This window comes from Phocoena phocoena, chromosome 1, assembly GCF_963924675.1.
Source record: "Phocoena phocoena chromosome 1, mPhoPho1.1, whole genome shotgun sequence".
In the NCBI taxonomy this organism is placed as follows: domain Eukaryota; kingdom Metazoa; phylum Chordata; class Mammalia; order Artiodactyla; family Phocoenidae; genus Phocoena; species Phocoena phocoena.
In genome coordinates this window covers 165,334,931-165,354,587 of record NC_089219.1, presented here as the reverse complement: position 1 = coordinate 165,354,587, position 19,657 = coordinate 165,334,931, and the positions used below count along the sequence as shown (strand labels likewise).

Here is a 19,657-nt window from a genome sequence, read left to right as displayed (position 1 = left end):
GAGTAGCTGGCTCAAGGTCACACTTAGTGAGTTGCAGAGACAGGATCTGAGATTGAGACAGTGACTCCAGAGCCCAGACTCTGGACCGTGCTTCACAGGGCTTGTCTAATGAGCCTAGTCCTGCAACGGGAGCGGGAAGGAAAACATAGTTCCCATGCGTTACCAGATGTGCTTTCGTTCCACTGTCTTGTCCATCCCTTCCTGTGTGCCAGCAGTTCTGGCTAGATCTCTGGGGGTTTTTGACTTAACGATCTAAAATTCTTTTTTATTTTCTTTTAAGAGGTCAGCTTTTTATTGAACATAATACAAAGGAGATTTAATCAAAAAGACCAAAGCCTATGCCATTGTCAGACTCCTCAGAGCCTTCTTTCTTTGCTCCCATTTTGTCCTCCATCAGGGGCAGGACCTCCTGCTGGGCAGGGCCACTAGCCCTAGGCTGCAGATAAGCGTCTTGGTGTTGACATTGGCCAGGGCCTTTGCAAACAAACCTGGCCAGAAAGGTTCAACATTCACACTGGCTGCTTTAATGAGGGCGTTGATCATACCCTACGTTAGTGTCATCTCATCCTCCTGCAGGATAAGGGTTGGGTAGATTCAGGTGAGCTTGGAGACGGAGGCTGTGGAGGGGTGTGTGCCGAGTGGGCGGCTGCCAGGTACAGGTGCCCCCAGAAATGAGGGCCTCACTTCAACACTGCCTTAGCTTCCTTGGAAAGATCAAGCATTTTAGCAGAAGCTGAGGAAACGGCCCATCTAAATTCTAATATGAAACACTAAGGTTTAAATCCAAAGTAAAAATGCACTTACTTATTCATTCTACAGGTACTTGGCCAGGCACTGCATTAGGCAGAGAGGATGCAAAGACAAATCATGGTCCCCAGTTAAGGAGCTGATGCTCTAGTGCTGGGATATGCAAATGGAATCAGAATTCAGTAATAAAGCCATTTGGGCTTCCCTGGTGGCACAGTGGTTAAGAATCTGCCTGCCAATGCAGGGGACACGGGTTCAAGCCCTGGTCCAGGAAGATCCCACATGCCGCGGACCAACTAAGCCTGTGTGCCACAACTACTGAGCCTGCGCTCTAGAGCCCGCGAGCCACGACTGCTGAGCCTGCGTGCCACAACTACTGAAGCCCGCGCACCTAGAGCCCGTGCTCCACAACAAGAGAAGCCACTGCAATGAAAAGCCTGTGCACCGCAATGAAGAGTAGCCCCCGCTCGACGCAACTTGAGAAAGCCCGCGTGCAGCAACGAAGACCCAACACAGCCAAAACTAAATAAATACAATAAATTAAAAAAAGAAAAAAAAAAAAGGGCTTCCCTGGTGGCACAGTTGTTGAGAGTCCACCTGCTGATGCAGGGGACACGAGTTCATGCCCCAGTCCGGGAGGATCCCACGTGCCGCAGAGCGGCTGGGCCCGTGAGCCATGGCCGCTGAGCCTGTGCGTCCGGAGCCTGTGCTCCGTAACGGGAGAGGCCACAACAGTGAGAGACCCGTGTACCGCAAAAAAAAAAAAAAAAAAAAGCCATTTGCAGCAACATGGATGGACCCAGAGATTATCATACTAAGTGAGGTAAGTCAGAGAAAGACAAACATCGTATTATATCACTTATATGTGGGATCTAATATAAAAATGATACAAATGGGACTTCCCTGGTCCAGTGTCTAAGAATCCGCCTTCCAATGCAGGGGATGTGGGCTCGATCCCTAGTCAGGGAACTAAGATCCCACGTGCCGCAGAGCAACTAAGCCCATGCACCACAACTAGAGAGAAGCCCGTGTGCTACAATGAAAAATCCCGCGTGCTGCAATTAAGACCTGGCACAGCCAAAAATAAATAAATAAATACTTTTAAATAAATAAAAATTGTGAATCACTTTGTTGTATACCTGAAACTTACATGATATTAAAAAAATAATACGAATGAACTTTTCTACAAAACAGACTCACAGATCTCGAAATAAAATTCATGGTTACCAAAGGGGAAACGTGAGGGGAAGCAATAAATTAGGAGATTGGGATTAACAAACACACACTACTGTATGTAAAATAGATGACTAACAAGGAGCTACTGTATAGCACAGGGAACTCTACTCAATACTCTGTAATGACCTATATGGGAAAAATCACTTTCCTGTACACCTGAAACATACACAACATTGTAAGTCAACTGTACTCCAATAAAATTTTTTTAAAAAAGAAAGAATTCAGTAACAAAGGACTCAGTGCCTTACATAGGAGAGTCACGACGTGGCTGGAACTGAATGGAGGGCACAAAACAGTGCCGTTGATCAGTGTCTGAACTCTGCCAGACTGTCCCCACGGGCTCGCCTTTTAATCCATGTTGGCCTGGGGGAGAGAGATACCATATCCCACATGCTCACATGAAGACACGGAGGTTCCAAGAGATCAGCGTGAGGGTGTGCGCTGCAAGCAGCGGGGCTGTCCACGCCTGTGCTCTTGCTGTTCCACTGGCACAGCTGACTCAGAAGTTACTTTGCTTGGATAAGGAGGGAAATGTGTTATTTCTTGTCTTCTTAGGAAAACTCTCCAGGAGCCTTAGTCATTTGAAATGAAGCAAGGATAGTCTAACCCTAGGGTTGGGAAGGCCCTGAAAAATCTTTACCCTCAGAAACCCAACAGCACTAAACCCCTGAGACCGTCTCGGTGTATCTGATTCTGAGATAGGACAAGGATGAGGGTGGCACCTGCAACGGGGGCTCAGAGTGGAGGAGAGGTGGCAGCAGAGACCTGAAGACATCAAAGCCAGAGATCCCCACCGGGCTGAGGGTGAGGTCTGCGATGGGGATTAGCAAAACAGAGTGTGGTAACAACCCAGGGAGGGTCCCCGTTGGAAAAAGGAGCAGGATATGACAACAGAAGGATATGCAGGTCAGAGCATGCTGGTACTTTTTGGTTGGAAAACTGATGACATGGTAGAGGAAGAAGAATGGGGAGCGTCATCTGAAAATGGAGTTTGTTTTCGCCGAATTTAATCCAAATTGGCAGATGGTTCATAAAGCAAATAACTGGACCCAGCAGAGGGGAAGCTTTCAGATGCTGACAAGTGAATGCATCACTGCTGCTCAGAGGTAGCTGCTACAACAGGCGTGTGTGAACTGGCACACAAAGATCAAAACGAAGGGGTCCGAGGGGGTCTGGGGCACACACTTAGAATTTTCTTCAAAAGACAGAACCCAAAGAAACCCAGGCAGCATTTCTAGAGTTAAGAGTGGATTACGTGGACTTCCCTGCTGGCACAGTGGTTAAGAATCCACTTGCCAATGCAGAAGACGTGGGTTCGATCCCTGGTCTGGGAAGATCCCACATGCCGCGGAGCAACTAAGCCCGCAAGCCACAACTACTGAGCCAGCGTGCCTGAAGCCCATACTCCACAACAATAGAAACCACCACAATGAGAAGCCCGTGCGCTGCAAACGAAGAGTAGCCCCCGCTCGCCACAACTAGAGAAAGCCCACGTGCAGCAATGAAGACCCAAACACAGCAAAAACAAAACAGAAAAAAAAAGAGTGGATTACGTGTTACCAGGCACACATCCCTGTATTTGTAATCCTCAGCAAAGGCACAGAATCGTTGCATCGTGAAATGACCTGGAGGAATAGAGTTGGCCTCAATGTTGGGTTCCTTGTAGGTCAGCAATTCACTAATCCGAGGGCCACTAATATTCCTCCCCTGTGAGGTCATTATGCAAGGCTGCTGGAACAGGCCCTTGGACCCAGAGTAACCCTTCATCGGTCAAAAAGGGAAGAGGATAGTCCTTTGTTTCGCAGTGGTTGAAGCCTCCAATTTCCTTCCCACTTATGAGCTGAGATTTTTTTGGCACATGGAGGGTAGGGTTGAGGTTTCCAGCCCCCTGAACAGCAGTCTCCGATCTTAGCCATAACCACACATCTTTTTTTTTTTTTTTTTTTTTACAATTTTGCAAGCAAATTTTATTTATTTTAAAAATTTTTATTGGAGTCTAGTTGATTTAATAACCACACGTCTTGACAACTCGTTTCCCCTCCAGGCTGGGCCTTAAGTGTGCCAGAAAGTGGTTCTTTTCTGCTGTTGTCTTGAGTGAAAGCACTTTCATATCACCTTTCCATGCTTGGTCATGTCTGTTTCAGCGCTGACAATGAAAGCGCTGGCCTAACCAGCCAGGCTTCTAAACCCTGCATGTCCCCTTGGTTCCATGCACACCCGACCAAGTGCCCCCACTGGGGTCGCCGCTCTCTCTTCACAGGCTCAGAAGTAAATCTGGTAGCTCACCCACTGCACTCGACTTTAACGACTTTTAGAGTTGAAAACAACCGCAGATTCTAATTCAAACTCTGCCATCCCTCGATTTCGTAAAAGAAAGTTTTTCATCTCCAGCTACCTTCTCAAAAACAGATAAATAAAAGCAAGAGGATTCACCAAAAATCAACTCTGAATGACAGATTCATCAAATTCCTGAAGATTTCATTCTTTCTTTTCAGAGTACCCGATTCCCTCTGGGGCCCCCAGCCCAGGGCCACCAGACAAGCTGGGTCTAAAGCAGTTTGACCAGAGCTGTTTGTTTCCACCAGAGGGAGGAGCTGGGCCAGAGGAAAGGGCAAAAGTCAAATTCCAAAAACCTCCTTAGTCCTTTGGGAACTGAGTTGGCCTAGCTAACTGATCTAGAGTCCCTGATTCTCTTCCTTTGTAGAGTCAGGAGATCTCTCAAACTATGTGTGAGATTCCTCCGCCCCTGAGCTCTCGGGCCAGGCTCCCTGGGAGGTGCCTGGGTGGACTCCGATGGTCTCACTCATCCCTTTGATCCCTTTGTTGTCTCCTTTCTTAAAGGATCAGAGATAAGAGTGATCATAGGGACTTCCCTGGTGGCGCAGTGGTTAAGAATCCGCCTGCCAATGCAGGGGACATGGGTTCTGGTCCTGGTCTGGGAAGATCCCACATGCCAAGGAGCAACTAAGCCCATGCGCCACAACTACTGAGCCTGCTCTCTAGAGCCCGTGAGCCACAACGACTGAGCCCACATGCCACAACTACTGAAGCCCGTGCACCTAGAGCCCGTGCTCCGCAACAAGAGAAGCCACTGCAATGAGAAGCCCGCGCACCGCAATGAAGAGTAGCCCCTGCTCTCTGCAAGTAGAGAAAGCCCACGCGCAGCAACGAAGACCCAAAACAGCCCAAAATAAATTAATTAACTAAAAAAAAAGAGTGATCATGTATTAGGAAAGTCACTGTCTTTTCTCTCTTTCTTTCTTTTTTAAAATAAAAACCCTACATCCTGACAAGAATGGTTAAGTGTTTGTTTGTTTTTTTAATATTTGTTTATTTATTTGGTTGCTCCAGGTCTTAGTTGCGGCACGTGGGCTCCTTAGTTGTGGCATGAGAACTCTTGGTTGCAGCATGCATGTGGGATCTTAGTTCCCTGAGCAGGGGCAGAACCCGGGTCCCCTGCATTGGGAATTCGGAGTCTTACTTAACCACGGTGCCACCAGGGAAGTCCCAGTGTCTTATTTCAATTTAGCATCATTATTTCCTTTTAAATCTCACAATGTAAAGTCGGTAATCTTGCTTCCATTTACAGGAGGAGGAAACAGAGAATCCAAGAAGTTAGGTAACTTGCTTCAGGCTAGCCAGCTTTTTATCTCCCAGAACCCAGACCTTAAGTAGCTTGTTCCCAAGCCCAAGCCCTAGCCCACACAGCGTAGAGGCTTCATGACTGAAGTTACTTACTTATCTCTGAAGAACCTCTGTTTGTTCGTGTGTGAAGCAAGGGTGTTGGGCTACAGTGCCATGCAGTTTGGAATCCTGGGGTCTCTGAATGCTCTACCATAAAGGCTGAAGCCCACCCGCTCCCCATTCTCCTCCTCATATTCCAGGGAGAAACACCTAACGATGCCACAAGCTGTCTCTGCAACTAGCTTAGGCCCATGGTTGAACTTCTAGGGAAAAGTGACATTGCTCCAGACCCATTTGGACCTGCCTGCCCTGAGGGTTACCCAGGCTCTGTAAACGTTTACTGAGTAAATGCATAATGTAAGCACAGGTGTAGGAAGAATTTAATCTACTTCACAGAATGATACGGTAAGAAGCCAAACTTTCTGAGGACGAAAGGGCGATAAACCTACTTGTTCCCAGAGAACCCTAACTGGGGGGCTGCCAATATTGACGGGGGTCCTGCCATGTGCCAGGCACTGGGCTGTTGCCAGGGTTGGTCTCTTCATGCCCTGTTAATCTTCCCATTGGTATCAGCCTCATTTCGCAGGCAAGAAAACGAATAGGAAAGCATAAGTAACTTGTCTAAAGCCACAGTCAGCTCAAGTCTAGTGTCTAAATTCAAAGTCCATGAGTTCTGCATTTGGATTTACAATGAACATTTTCCTTGAATTCAGAGCCCTCTCCTAATTAGTGTAATGTGTGAAGTTTATTTACAGATAATATCAATTCCAACACTCCCAGGAATTTGGGCAGCAGGCCCAGCGACATGGTGGCACCCAAAAGGGTGGGAGTGGGGATGGGTGGCATAGCCTGTAACCCCCTCAAGTTATTTCCACATTTGACGGGACCACAGGGTGCTTAAGCAGAAGTCAGAACAGGAGCCTGTGGCCTGGAGCTCACTTTATTTTTTTTTTTTTGCGGTACATGGGCCTCTCACTGTTGCGGCCTCTCCCGTTGCGGAGCACAGGCTCCAGACGCGCAGGCTCAGCGGCCATGGCTCACGGGTCCAACCGCTCCGCGGCATGTGGGATCCTCCCGGACCGGGCGTGTCCCCTGCATCGGCAGGCGGACTCTCAACCACTGTGCCACCAGGGAAGCCCAAGAATTTTTTCTGTTTAATTGTAGTAAAGTTCACATAACAAAATTTACCTTCTTAACCATTCTTAAGTAGTATTAAGTACATTCACATTGTTGTACAACCAATCTCCAGAGCCGTTTCATCTTACAGAGCTGAAAGTCTGTACCCATTGAACAAGTCACCCTCCCCCAGCCCCTGGCACCTGTCATTCTACTTCCTGTCTCTATAAGTTTGACTTGAGTGGTTTCCTCTTTTCAGCAAAACTCATCACTGGGTTTGTCAATCCACACCACCAGCATTCCACAGCAGGCCTGTCTCACACTAGAGTAACAAAGGCAGGTAATAATTAGTCAGAGAGGGAGCCACACCCACCGCAGCTTCAGGTGAGGGCAGCTTTCAACACCCTGACTCATTCCCCCTTTGCAGCTGGGGCTTATTAAATAGCTGCCAATTGTTCTACTGGAAGCGGTGCCCCAGCTTCGGAGCCGCTATTGGGCAACGGCAACTGTGTTTCCATCATTAGCCAACACGGGGGAGCTGAAGCTGGGTCCCGGTTACTCAGGGTTCTCCGCACTTAGCGCAGCTGTTGAGACGATTTGGTTCCTAACGACCTGATCTGAATAGATACTTGTCGCGGGACTCGAATGGGTACGTGAAATGAGGTTTTCAGAACACAGCTTCCTGTGTGTGTGGGGACGTGTCAGCCCGCAGGGGTGGAAAGGGAAGAAGGAGGCGGCCTCTCCCCACAGGGGCCCTCACCCCACCTCCCACGTGACTCGCATACCTGCGGACGCACAGCACAGACACACACACACACACACACACACGCAGGATTTCCAGGCTTCCGCTGCCTCTCCCGTGCCTGTGCTACAGCCACACCGGGCTTCCTTTTTGTTCCCCGTACACCCCCAGGCCCACTGTCCTGGGGCCTCTGCGGTCGTCGTGTCCCGCCTCCCCGCACCCTGCCGCCCCTCAACACTAGGCCGCGTCCCTGCATGGCCAACGCCTTCTCAACACCCAGGTCTCGCCTCAGATGCCATCTCTTTAAAGAGGCCTTTCCTTACCAACTGCCTGCTTTTGAGTTTCCCCCAAAGCGGACCCAGAGACAAGACTTCGGTGCAAGCCACTTATTTGGAAGGTGGTCCCAGGAGCACGACGAAGAGATGGGGAAAGGTCACCTTGGTGCTGCGGCTCCTGAGACTGGACGGACCACACCGCACAATGTCCCACCAGTGGTTACAGGGTGTCTGCCTTAGAGTAGTTCAAGAAGCCCTGGATGTCTTCGCTGTGTTTTTCTGCATCTGCACTTACGATAAAAGATCTTTTAAAAAGTCCCTCTGGGGCTTCCCTGGTGGGGCAGTGGTTGGGAGTCCGCCTGCCGATGCAGGGGACGCGGGTTCGTGCCCCGGTCTGGGAAGATCCCACATGCCGCGGAGCAGCTAGGCCCGTGAGCCATGGCCGCTGAGCCTGCGCATCCGGAGCCTGTGCTCCGCAACGGGAGGGGCCACAGCGGTGAGAGGCCCGCGTACTAAAAAAAAAAAAAAAGTCCGTCTGAGGGAGGAAGAGGCTGAGGTGTACATTCACCAACCCCTGTTCCTCTCTGGCTGGTGGATTCTCCTGAGGCCACTTCTAGTCTGCTGGGGCTGGGGGCAGAGGCCCTTGAGAGACCCAGAAGGGCTTCTGCAAACGGGGGACTGGGATCTCCAGAGTGGGTGGAGAGGACAGGAGGGGCACTGATGGGTCTGCTGGGCCCCTCGCCACACAGTTTGCCACCCACATCCCAGGGGTAGAGCTGCTGCCATGCTGAAGAAGCTTACACCTCAGAGCCCCCTGCTGGCACAGGCCCCCTGCAAGCCCTGGAGGAGCCCTAGCCTTGTGTTGGGGGTTGAATCTTGCCCCCCAAAAAAGACACATTGAAGTCCTAGCGCCCATACCTCAGAATTGGAACTTATTGGACATAGGGTCATTGTGGATGTGATTAGCCAAGATGAGGTCATGCTGGCGGGGGGTGGGAATAAATTGGGACTTTGGGACCGACATATATACACTGCTATATATAAAATAGATGACCAACAAGGACCTACTGTATAGCACAGGGAACGCTGCTCAGTATTCTGTAATATCCTAAATGGGAAAAGAATTTGAAAAAGAATAGATACATGTATATGTAAAACAGAATCACTTTGCTGTACACCTGAAACTAACACAACGTTGTTAATCAACTATACTTCAACATAAAATAAAAATTAAAAAAATAAAAAAGACAAGGTCATGCTGAAGGAGTGGGGCCCTGATCCAACAAGACTTAGAAGAAGACGTCAACACAGGGACAATGCCATGTGAAGGTGAGGACGGGGGGGTGCATCTACCAGCTAAGGAATGACTGGAGAGAGGCCTGAACGCATGCGACCTCAGAGCCCTCTGAAGGAACCGACACCTTGGATTTCTAGCCTCCAGAACCGTGAGAGAATTGTTGAGGCTCCCAGTTTGTGATACTTTGTTATGGCAGCCCTGGGAAACTAATAGCCCATGTATTCTTTTTCTAAAAGAGGGTCCCCAAATAAGCTTCAGGCTCCAAAACTGGGATCTGCCCGTGCCCCTTTCCCTTATTTTCTTCCTAGTATGCCTCTCCACCAGAAATCATCCTATCCAGATATTTTGTTCAGTTCAGTCATGAACCATCACATGGGCTTTGTGAGAGCAGAAGCCGTATTTGTCTGTTTGCCACCGTGTCCCCAGCTCTCCTACAGAGCCTGGAAGTGCTCACTAAACTTTTGCTGAGTAATAAGTATTTAACTGGCTTCCAAGAGGGTTTGGATACATGGAGCACGGCATTGTTACCGAACCAAACTTGGGCCTGCTCACCCAATAAAGCCAATATGCTGATACAGGGTTGTGGTGAAGGAAAGTATGCATTTACTGCTGGGCTCCAAGCAAGGAGTCCAGGTGGCTAGTGCTTAAAAGGCCCACACTACCTGAAGGCTATCAGGAAAGGTTTTTTTTTGTGTGTGTGTGCTATGCGGGCCTCTCACTGTTGTGGCCTCTCCCGTTGCAGAGCACAGGCTCCGGACGCGCAGGCTCAGCGGCCATGGCTCACGGGCCCAGCCGCTCCGCGGCATGTGGGATCTTCCCGGACCGGGGCACGGACCCATGTCCCCTGCATCGGCAGGTGGACTCTCAACCACTGCGCCACCAGGGAAGCCCAGGAAAGGTTTTTAGACAGGATAAGGGAGGGTTGGGTCCCGATCAGCTCATGGACACTCTTCTGATGGGTTGGTGGTGAGGTCATCAGGAGTCAACATCACCCACCTTCTGGTTCTGGGGTCTGTGTGCTTGAGGGCAGCATCCAGTTAACTTCTTCCACCTGGTGGGGATTCAGTATCTGCAAAACAGCTCAAACGACATGGCTCAGAGTATTATCTATAGCTCTTGAGGAGAAACTAAAGATCCCTGACCTTGTTTAGTGGCTAAACTATTATTATTTTGTCTTGCTTGACTGTCTTCCTTTGCTTCTGCATTTTCTCACTTCTCTGATTAAATTTATTCTTTAGAACTCAGGGAAGGCCTAGGAGGATAAAGTTTTTCTATAAACAAGAGCCAGGCAGAGGACATGGGTGGGAGGGGTCTGTCCCAGAAAGGCCAGCATAAGGCAGACAATCCTAGAATGGAGTCCAGAGAAGCTGGTTGGCAGCCCTCACTTTACAGACCTTTCAAAAGTCATTCTTTCTTGATGAGGGTTGGTTCACAAAATCATTCAGGGTTGGCAGACCTGGCATGGTGCTATGGACTCAATGTTTGTGTCCCCTTGAGACTGATATGTTGAAGCCCTAAGCCCCAATGTGATGGCACTAGGTGGTGGGGCCTGGAAAGGTATTAAGTTTATTATTTATTTCTTTTTGGCTGTGCTGGGTCTTCGTTGCTGTGCGTGGGCTTTCTCTAGTTGCAGCGAGCAGGGGCTACTCTTCCTTGCGGTGCACGGGCTTCTCATTGTGGTGGCTTCTCTTGTTGCGGAGCACGGGCTGTAGGTGTGTAGGCTTCAGTAGTTGTGGCACGTGGGCTTCAGTAGTTGTGGCGCACAGGCTTAGTTGCTCCGCAGCATGTGGGACCTTCCCAGGCCACGGCTCGAACCCGTGTCCCCTGCATTGGCAGGCAGATTCCTAACCACCGTGTCACCAGGGAAGTCCGAGAGGTATAAAGTTTAGATGAGGTTGTGAGGTGGGTGTGGGGAGCCTTCATGATGGAATTAGCGCCCTTATGAGGGGAGATACCAGAGCTTCCTCTCTCCACTCACACAAAAGAGGTCATGTGAGCACATGGTGAGGTGGTGACCTCCACAAGCCAAGAGGGGAGGTGTCAGAATGAAACCTACCTTGCCGGCACCTTGGTCTTGGACTTCCCAGCCTCCAGCACTGTGAGAAATAAGTGTCTATTGTTTAAGCCCCCCAGTTGGTGCTATTTTGTTAAGGCAGCCACAGCTGACTGAGAAAGATGATATCAAGTAGTTCATGTAAGAAACATCTTGGATTTTTTAAAACTGGCTGCAAGGAAGGTGATTAAAAAACAAAAAAAGACAAAAAAAAGAAACTTAGTGCAACTTGGGTTACCCATCCAGCGTGCTGTGTTAATGATCAGACCTCACCTGGAGTCTACCTCTAAGAGAGAAAAGCTTTCCAACAATCAGAATGGCCTCAGAAAGGCCTGGACCGGCCTGCAAAGCAATGAGGTGCCCTTCTCTGCAGGGGCTTCTTAAGAGATGGGCCTCCCAGTAAGAGACAGAGCAAAAGGATTCTGGTCCCAGGGCCTTGGAGTCAGGTGTCGCCAGGGTGCCCTTTGGATCTCGGAGAGGCAGCAGTGAGTGGTGGCGTGAAGAGAGATCTTAGTTCCCTGCCCAGGAATGGAACCTGGGTAGCCTGGATGCAAACCAGGAATCCTAGCCACCATAACCCCTGGCTCCTGCCCCCAGTGAAAAATGCATTTCTCATGAGGCAAAAACTGTAAAAACAGATACAAAGTTTATTATTAGAGACACAGCACAACAAGCGGGAGAGCACACAGAGAAACAGTTTGTTTACTTAAGACAGAAGCAAGGCAGAGATGCACACCCAGAGAGAAAGGGTGTGGGCATCCTCCCTAATGAGAAGCTCAGTAAAGAGGCATTGAAGTCATCTATATAAGGCAGTTCTTCCGGGTCTTTGTTTACCTTTGGCCAATTATCTGGTTTCTTTTTCCACACCTGATCTGCCTCAGGACCCTCTCGAACATGCATGCGCAACTTTTTTCCAAGATGGATTATAGCCCAGAGGCCTATGGGGCGGCCTTAGCATCACATATCATGGAGTGGCACCCTCTCCTTTTTGCCCCCAAGGAGTCTTTCTGTGCACCTGCAATGTTTCCCTTGCCCCAAGGATGGGAAATGTATGACCTCTTGATCTTTTAATTAGTCCCACTCTATCCCTGCCATAAAAATGTCCAATGTCTGGTTATTTACCCTATTTCTGTTGCTGGTTTTTATACTGAGGTGCAGATCTGGAAATACAGACAGGAGTCTGGTCCTAAATATGTAGTCCTGGAGCCCGTTTGTCTCTTGCTTCAGGAAATGTAAACAGGGGCCTGGTAATGAATGTCCGGCCTGGAGCCCATCTTCTTCTCACCCCAGGAAGTGTGAACAGGAGGCCAGTTGTAAGTGTCTAGCCTGGAGCCCATCTATCTCCTGCCTCACTTTCACCTTGGGGAGTCATTCTTTGTAGGAATGAAGGTGGGTCACTGGGACAGGACCCCAAAAAGGCCTGCTTCATGGGGAAGTAATGTTAACATCTGACCAGGGACAAAAATCACCCCAATCCATCTGATGAGAGGAAATCTTAGAGGCAGATATTTGACAGCTGTTAATAGTGGTAGTCTCTGAAAAGCAAGATTATGGATGACTCATATACCTTTCTGCTGCCTTGCTGTAAATTTCTACAAATTCCTTTAGCAACAGAAAAATAAATGAACGAAGTTATCCACACGTGTATTAAATTGCTCTCTCCCATAGCAAAGTGCTCCGCACTTAATCCTTTTTTGTGCCAACCGATGGCCAGCACTTAAGAGGACTTAAGCCCTCTCTCCTTTCCTGAGTCACCGTTTTTGCCTTGTGACTACGCTTGGGGCGTTATTTAAACCCTAGACGTTTACACTTTCCATAATTGTGCTTTGTTTCCTTAAAGAAAGGGGTTTTCAGTGGATAAGACTTGCCCAACTCTGCCTCTCTCTAGCCATGGGCAAGTTTCTTTATTTGCAAACTGATGATAAAGTCACACATCCCTCCCAGGGCTACAGTGAGAAGTGAATGAGTTAAAATGTGGGAAGGCTGGCAGCTCACAGCCACTGTCCCTCAGCCTCGAGGTAATGACCCGTGAGGCCACCGGGAGTGCAGGTATGATGGCTCCGCAAGGCCCCTCCTCTGCAGAGGTTAGGGGTCATCAATGTCACAGATGGAGCTTGGGACAGGAGCAATGCTGCGACGTCCTGCCCTGGAGAGTGAGGAGGACAGAGGCAAGACCAGACCACCAACCTGGCCTGTTATGGGGCTTGAAAGTACCCGAGGGTCTGCCGGTCAACCTGGAAGAGGCTGACCAGGTGTCATGGATCTGATGAAGAGGCTGGTAGCACATGAAGGGACGGTGGCACAGCTAGGTGTAGATGCCTTTGACTGACGGACATTTAGGTTCTGTGGTCTCGTGGGGCAGAGCACCCTCTCCCCCAAAGGCTACCTGCCTCTCTTTCACTCCTTGTCCCCCACCACCACGTAAAATAACCACCGACCCACAGACGCACGCACAGCTCTCGCCAGCCCTTTCCCTCCTTTTTTTCACAGCACTTACCACTTGTTCTATTTGGTGTGTGTGCATAACGTAGACATACCTGGACTTACTGACTCTGCCCTTTTCTTCTCCCCATGCCCTCCCCCACCGTGGGAGGGGGAGACGCCCTTGGGGGAGGGACTTGAGTTTTGCTCTGAGCTGTACTGTCTGCAACTAGCACTGAACCTGCTCAGTTGCCGGTTAAGAAATATTTGTTGAATGAATTAATGAAATCTCTCCTCCCACTTACATGACTGCTTTTCAGTTTCTAATTTCAAGTTACGAGTGGACTATGGACTGCAAACTACTATATCTATTGTGCCCTGATGCCAATTAAAAAAAAAAATCAATCTTTAGACTCACCTGAAATGAACCTGATTTTCATCTGGCATCTGAACCTGTTACAGGTCCCAAGTGAGAACAAATTTAGCATCCTTCAAGATTTGAGACCTCACATAAATCCCAAAGTCTTCCCTTTCTTCCAGTTTTGTCACACACTAAGCAGCGGGAAGGAGGGTTCCTGGCGTTTGTCCCTCATCCCCTTTGCTGCTAATCATGCTGTGCTCCCTACCTGGCTCAGCCTCTTGACTTCAAATGCCTCTACTGCTCTCCAGCAGGGATAGAAGGAGCCTGTGAAGTTCCACCGGGGCAAATTTTCATTGCTGTGTGTCAGCTCATCTCACAGCCAGCTGCTTGGACTTGGCTGCAGGGGAAGGAAAGGAAGGAGGGGGGAAAGTGTGGCACCAGAGCTGTCACTGGGCTAACAACCCTCCAGGGGCTTCACCTTGAGAACGAGGGTGGCAGGCACATCTGGACTGCACGTGATCTCCAGGGCGGCTTCGTTTGCTCCGTCAAGATCATCAGGAAGCCAGCGTTGGCAGATCTCGCTTCTGCTTCCTCTCTTTTTCAACGTGACTGGGGCTTTAGCTGGTCATATAATTTACCTCAGTACAGCACGGAATAGAGTCAATAATATTATAATAATTTTGTATGGTGACAGACGCTTACTAGACATTGTGGTGGTCAATTCATAATGCATATAAATGTCAGAGCACTACGTTGTACACCTAAAACTAATATAATATTGTACGTCAACTATATTTCAATAAAAGAAAAAAATCACCCAAGCCCCATCCAGGAACTCTGATTCAACAGGTCTGCAGTGAGGCCTAGGTAGCATTTTTAAAAAAAATTTTATTGAAGTAAAGTTGAATTACAATGTTGTGTCAATTTCTCTGTATAGCAAAGTGATTTAGTTATACATACATTCTTTTTCATATTCTTTTCCATTATGGTTTATCACAGGATATTGAATATAGTTTCCTGTGCTACCCAGTAGGACCTTGTTGTTTATCCATCTATATATGATAGTTTGCATCTGTTAATCTCAATCTTCCAATCCTTCCCTTCCCCATTCTCCCCACCCTTGGCAACCACAAGTCTGTTCTCTACGTCTGAGTCTGTTTCATTTTCATAGATATGCTCATTTGGGTTGTATTTTAGATTCCACATATAAGTGATATCATATGGTATTTTGTTTTTCTCTTTCTGACCTTCTTTGCTTAGTATGACAATCTCTAGGTCCATCCATGTTGCTGCAAATGGCATTATTTCATTCTTTTTTATGGCTGAGTAATATTCCATTGTATATATGTACCACATCTCTTTATCCATTCATCTGTCAATGGACATTTAGGTTGTTTCCATGTTTTGGCTATCGTAAATACTGCTGCTATGAACATAGGGGTGCATGTATCATTTTGAATTATGGTTTTGTCTGGATATATGCCCAGGACTGGGATTGCTGGATCATATGGCAACTCCCATTTTTAGTTTATTGAGGAACTGCCATACTGTATTCCATAGTGGCTGCACCAATTTACATTCCCACCAACAGTGTAAGACGGGTCCCTTTTCTCCACAGCCTCTCCAGCATTTATTATTTGTAGACTTTTTAATGATGGCCATTCTGTGCAGTGTGAGGTGGTACCTCATTATTGTTTTGATTTGCATTTCTGTAATAATTAGCAATGAGCATCTTTTCATGTGCCTATTGGCCATCTGTATGTCTTCTTTGGAGAAATGTCTATTTAGGTCTTCTGCACATTTTTTGATTGGGTCATTTGAGTGTTTTTGTTACTGAATTGTATGAGCTGTTCATATATTTTGGAAATTAAACCCTTGTCGGTTGCAACATTTGCAAATATTTTCTCCCAGTCCGTAGGTTGTCTTTCACTTTGTTTATGGTTTCCTTTGCTGTGCAAAAGCTTGTACGTTTGATTAGGTCCCATTTGTTTATTTTTGCTTTCATTTCTATTGACTTGGGAGACTGCCAGGTAGCCTATTTTTAAGAGCCTCAGTTGATTCTTGTGTCATCGAGTTGAGAAATCCTAACAGAGGATTCAAAGGCCTTTTGTAGCATTACGATTCAATAGTCTTGAGAAGGAGACTATAAGTAAACTGTAGGTAATATTTTGCAAGATAAAACACATGCTAATGTTGCTGGATAACCTGAGATCCCCAGCGATGTGGGGAAATACCCATTGTTCTCTAGGATTCAAAGGCATTTGAAAAGCACAATGCAAACACTGGCTTCTGATTATGACTAAGGAGGGATATGAGCATACTCTAAGGTTCCTAGAGTTAAACACTTGCCCATTTTCTTAAATCTTTTACTTCTGAGGCTGGGCAATACAATAGTTATTTCTTTGCCTCCACCCTAGCCATTTAAAAATCACTATTTAAAATATACATGGACAGGACTTTCCCTGGTAGTTCAGTGGTTATGAATCTGCACTTCCACTGCAGGGGGCACGGGTTCGTTCCCTGGTCAGGGAAGTTCCGCATGCCATGTGGTGCGATCAAAAATAAATAAATAAATGAATAAAATCTTGTCTGTCAGAACATCAGAGTTTACTGAGCGGCAACTGTGTAGAGAGGTTTCTGATACTAGTTGCTTGAGGTCAAAGAAAAAAATGTTATTCACTATTTAATAAAGATTATTATTATTACAACTCACACTAGTTAATGATTTAGAAGGCATTTTGGTAGTTCCCCAGGGGACATGACACAGAAGTCCATCTCCTGCCCCTAAAGCCAGCAGGATGTAGGAGGCCAAAGTCTTTAGAGTTAAGACAGTCTCGGGTTTGAGTTTCCAGATGCCACTTATTAGTTGTGTGACCAAGACAAGTTGTTCAACCTCTCTGAGCCTGTTTTCTCAAATATAAAGTGAAGATACTATATGTCTCAGTTTTAATGTATTAGTAAAGATACAGTTTATAAGTCCACCTTCCTCTTCTTCCCCCATCCCATGCCACCGGCAATAATAACAAAGCCTGTGACATTTTGTGTGTCAAGGCACAGATGCTCCAAACTGGTGCCGTGCAAGGTGCAAAATTAAAGTGGCACAAACAATGTCATTTTTAATAAATGAATCTAAGCTGGACTTCAAACTGAGTTTGGCAATAAAGGGTCAGAGAATCTGGATGCTCCTTCAACATCCAAGTTCTAAGTGAGCTGAGAGCAATAAAATAAAGGAGGCAGTTGGAAAAAAGCAGATATGAAGTAGATGCTCAAAGAGTATTTGTTGAATTAATTAATTTGCTTTTGACTCCTTCTCAGATAGGGCTTTTTAATTTGAAAAACAGACTTCCTTATACGTACACTGCAAAACAGGGCTTCTACAGTTCCCTAATCTATTTCCGTCACCTGGTATCTCCACTTCTAAAGGCCTCGGTTATTGTGAAACTCATTTAGCTTTCTGCATTATTAGTTTTGAGAAAGTTCAAGCTAGCAAAACTTCCTGGAGTCTGTAAGGAAGACCCATTGTCCATTTACCAGGCTCACTCACAGTTAGCCAGAGTAGCAGAGGTTTTCCTGTCTGTGCAATGACGGTAATTAGAATTTTGGTTGTAATAAATATATATTATCTCCTCCTTAAAACTTTCTGCTTTAGAGAGAGAATGCTTGTGTGGGCCAAGCTCTTAGAACCAGTTTCTTTTGAATGCCTTGAGCACATTCAGGGGCTCCTTAGCCACGGAGAAGTATTGCTAAAAGGACTTCTGATCAGCAATAACTAAATGCCTGAGGAAGCCCCACCTCCAAAGCTTTGCTGATTTCTCTTCAGAGAGCCACGAGCCGTGAAGTTCCAGTTTGGCAGATTCCTGGGGTGGAAACAACATAAAATCTCCAGCAAATCTCCCCTATGTTAGCTGTGCTTTGTGCCATAGGGCAAAGTGATTCAATTGTGCTAAAGTTACTTTGTTCTTATTATGTGTCAAGTGCTATAATGCAAAAATGAATTACGGACTCTGCCACTGAGAAGCTAGTACTTAAGCAGAGGGTGTTTAATGGCCACAGTCCAGGTCAGCACAGTCTGAGCAGAAAGTGGAGTGAGGGATTGGGCAGGGCTTCTCACGATGGGTATTTCAAGCCCAGGAGTGGGTCTTGTGTTTGGGTGGAGGGAGGAGGTGGGTAATGGGAACACTGTGAGCCAGGCCTGAGATGTGAAAGAACATGGTGTTCCACTGGAATGGCAATATATCCAGTCAGGGGAGAGGGGGCAGGACAGGTGCCAAAGGTGGACTGATGTCAGATTACAAAGGCCCATGCATAGTTAGACCAATGTGTTTAGGCCACAGGAGGATGCTAAGCTGAGAAGTGACATGATTGATTAGTATCTTTTGAAGGCAACCCCAGTTTCAGTGTGTAAGAGATTGGAATAGGAGATTAAATAGGAGGCCAAAGTAAACATATGAAAGACAAAGACAGCTTGAGCTAGGTCAGTGTCTGTGAGAATAAGTACATCTAAGTAATAAATGCCTGATCACTGAACAGAAGAACTGAAGATGCCTTCCACCTTCCTAGCTTGGGTGATGAGGACTGTGGGAGACAGAGCAGGTGTTCAGATAGAGGGAAGGGAAGCTAAGGAGCTGTCCAGTTTCTCCCTCTTGACACTTACTGTGGTCTTGGAAAATAGAACGTCCTTGGCTGCGATGTAACATGGACTGCTTATCTCCACACCTAAGAAGGAGTTCTTTGGAACACACTTTGGTGAGTTCCTCCCTCCCTCCCCATCTCAGGGGCAAGGCCTACCTGGCAGTGGAACCAGACTGCATGGCCAGCATGCCATCTAAGGAAACATTCCCGAAGGCAGCATTGGTCCAGACAACCTCGATGGCTGCAGGCATCTTTGAAGCTCATATTCTCCCAGGAAGAGAGAATATTAGTGTTGGGCTAATTTAAATAACAAAATTCCACTCCCACTCACCTCTTCAACTTTATTTTCTCACCACTGACCAGATGGGAGGATAGTATGAGCAAAACGCCTGATGTTTTAGGGGAAAAAGAAAGAGAAAAGAGTGGCTGGCTTATCCTCAAGTATACTGGGCTCTATGCACCTCTTTACTTTTAAGTGACCCACGTTTTCAATATTGATACTCCTATTGTTTTAAATTTTTGAAATGTTTATTATAAATAAAATCAGATGAAGAATCATGAATTACAGAAAAAATTTTCCTAAGTTTTTAAAAAACCTTTTTATACAATAAATTTATTTTATTTATTTTTACTTATTTATTTTTGGCTGTGTTGAGTCTTTGTTGCTGCACGTGGGCTTTCTCTAGTTGCGGCGAGCGGGGGCTACTCTTGGTTGCGGCGCACAGGCTTCTGGTTGCGGTGGCTTCTCTTGTTGCACAGCACGGGCTCTAGGCACGTGGGCTTCAGTAGTTACGGTGCATGGGCTCAGTAGTTGTGGCTCACGGGCTTAGTTGCTCCGCGGCATGCGGAATCTTCCCAAACCAGGGCTCGAACCCGTGTCCCCTGCGTTGGCAGGCAGGTTCTTAACCGCTGTGCCACCAGGGAAGCCCTAAAAAATCTTTTTAACTGAAGTGAACATACTTATAGAAAAGAGCTATGATAAGCACACGGTGCAATGAATCATCAGTAAGAAAACACATGCATGAAGCCATCACCAGATCAAGGAAGGCGTGGCCAGCATCCCAGAGGCTGGCCCACTTGGTGCTCCTTCCAG

General features: G+C 47.2%; 1 pseudogene; it reads right to left on the bottom strand.

Annotated features, from left to right (window-relative positions):
* Nucleotides 1-316: 316 nt before the first annotated feature.
* Nucleotides 317-18,815, bottom strand: LOC136118555 (large ribosomal subunit protein P1 pseudogene; annotated as a pseudogene).
* Between the last annotated feature and the right edge of the window lie 842 nt (nt 18,816-19,657).